The sequence below is a fragment of the Penaeus japonicus genome, unplaced genomic scaffold (assembly GCF_977035675.1).
Source record: "Penaeus japonicus unplaced genomic scaffold, GWHDUDI00000001_assembly GWHDUDI00000027, whole genome shotgun sequence".
Classification (NCBI taxonomy): domain Eukaryota; kingdom Metazoa; phylum Arthropoda; class Malacostraca; order Decapoda; family Penaeidae; genus Penaeus; species Penaeus japonicus.
Genome location: NW_028234429.1, coordinates 28647052 through 28649551, shown reverse-complemented (window position 1 = coordinate 28649551; position 2500 = coordinate 28647052). Strand labels below are relative to the sequence as shown.

At 42.2% G+C, this 2500-nt stretch overlaps 1 long non-coding RNA gene across 1 annotated transcript in view; it reads right to left on the bottom strand.

The window, feature by feature from the left end:
- LOC147468640 (uncharacterized) overlaps positions 1–2500 on the bottom strand; it is a 175227-nt gene that overhangs the window by 127757 nt on the left and 44970 nt on the right. The window contains exon 2 of the long non-coding RNA XR_015192383.1: positions 1992–2066. This is a non-coding gene — a long non-coding RNA (uncharacterized LOC147468640). The remainder of the gene's footprint in view (positions 1–1991; positions 2067–2500) is intronic.

The window sequence follows — 2500 nt, the reverse complement described above, 5'->3', positions numbered from 1 at the left end:
TGTGTGGTGTGTGTGTTGGGGTGTTGGGTGTGGTGGGTGTGGTGTGGTGGGGTGTGGTATGCGTTGTGGTGTGTGTGTGTGGTGTGTTGGGGTGCGTGGTGTTGGTGTTTGTTGGTTGGGGTGTGGTGGGGTGTTTGGGTGTTGGGGTGTAGTGTGGTGTGTTGGGGTGTGGTGTGGTGTGGTGGGGTGTGGTGGGATGTGGTGGGTGTGTTGGGATGTGGTGGGTGTGTTGGGGTGTGGTGGGTGTGTTGGGGTGTGGTGGGTGTGGTGTGGTGGGGTGTGGTATGTGTTGTGGTGTGTGTGTGTGGTGTGTTGGGATGTGGTGTGTTGGGGTGTGTGGTGTTGGTGTTTGTTGGTTGGGGTGTGGTGGGGTGTTTGGGTGTTGGGGTGTGATGTGGTGTGTTGGGGTGTGGTGTGGTGGGGTGTGGTGTGGTGTGGCGTGGTGTGGTGGGGTGTGGTGTGGTGGGGTGTGGTGGGTGTGGTGTGTTTGGGTGTGGTATGTTGGGGTGCGGTGTGTTGGGGTGTGGTGGGTGTGTTGGGGTGTGGTGTGGTGTGTTGGGGTGTGTTGGGATGTGGAGGGTGTGTTGGGGTGTGGTGGGTGTGTTGTGGTGTGTTGGGGTGTGGTGGGTGTGTTGGGGTGTGGTGTGTTGGGGTGTGTTGGGGTGTGGTGTAGATTGGTGGGGTGTGGTTTGGTGTTGTGTTGTGTGTTGCGTAGTGTTCTATGTTGCATAGTGTTGTGGCGCGGTTTGGCGTGTGATGTGGTGTGCTAGTGTGTGTTCTGTTTGGCGTGTTGTGTTAGTTGTGTGTAGTGTGTTTTAAATGTATCGTTTTGTGTTGTGTTGCGTTCTGTTGTGACGTATGCTGTATTGAACACATCAATTAAAATGGAATAGAGAATGCCCCTCCCCCACAAAAAATATATATATTCATTTGAAAACCATGGTAATTTTCTTTTCCTGAAATCATGTTTTTAATTATGTTTTGATGACTCCCGGTGTTTCTGATGAAATTGAATGAAATAAATTTATTGTTTTGTTTTTAATTTGTTTTATACCTGATAGCATAATATATATATATTTTTTTTATTCACTAACATATTTCAAATGCATAATTCTTTCCATTCTTGGGCCTCGCTTTAATATATCATCAAAGAGTATAACATTTATGCAAAGTAATTTATCTTTCTCATAATTGTTATATTCTTCAAATAGAATATAAACTATATAATCTGCACCTTATGAAACCAAATACATTTTAAAAATACAACGTGATAAAATACAAGCAATATTCACTTACTATTCTCTTTAATACCACATAAATAATATCAAATCAATCCAAAAAAAACTAAAACTATAAAAGAAAAATAACAAATCTTGAACAGTGAACCCAAAAATAAACAACTGGAAGTCAAAAGCACTAACTAACCCTTTTGCAACAAGATAACAATGTATGTTCTATTGTCCAACAGTTTTTTATGGACTAAACTATTCAAACTGGGGGCGCGGGGGGGGGGGGTTGTTTGAGTATGTGTGTGTGGGTTTGTGTATGTATATATGTATGTATATGTATGCATGTATATGTATGTATATGTATGTATGTATATGTATGCATGTATATGTATGCATGTATATGTATGTATGTATGTATATGTATGCATGTATATGTATGCATGTATATGTATGTATGTGTATGTATATGTATATGTGTTTGTGTGTGTGTGTGTGTGTGTGTGTATGTGTGTGTTTGCGTACGTTCGCCCGTATGTATGTATGTATGTATGTGCGTGTGTGCGTTGATGTGTTTTTGCGCGTGATATACCCTCATTCAACATAAAACAAGCTTATCTTCCAAACAATCCAAATCAAAATCAGAGGGAAAATAATTCATAGTATAATAAGCACAAATCAAATCCCCCTTTCTTCACACAAATACCGCCCCCCCCCCCCACAAAAGAAGAAGAAAAAAAAAAAAAAAAAAATAATTCAACTTACCTTAAGTGGACGGACGATAGAGATCGTTTCGATAGTTGCCGTTGGAGCCATCTTGTTTTTTCACTTCGTTTTATCCTGTACCAGATGACGTCACGAAAGAGAATGACGTCACGCAAGTGGATGACGTCACGAAAGTGGATGACGTCACGAAAAAGGATGACGTTTTCGTGACGTAGATGTTTCGATGAGGCAGGGACGTTGCGTGAAAAGAAAGAGAAAACAGATCGTTAGTAATGTGAATATATGATCAATGTCGGCCATTTATTTTGGTGCATGATCACTGGGGTGGGATGACTTTTGTTACTTGTTATCTGTGTGTGTATGAGTGAGTGAGTGAGTGAGTGAGTGAGTGAGTGAGTGAGTGAGTGTGTATGTGAGTGAGTGAGTGAGTGAGTGAGTGAGTGAGTGACTGAGTGAGTGACTGAGTGTGTGTGTGTATGTGTGTGTGTGTGTGTGTGTGTGTGTGTGTGTGTGTGTGTGTGTGTGTGTGTGTGTGTGTGTGTGTGTGT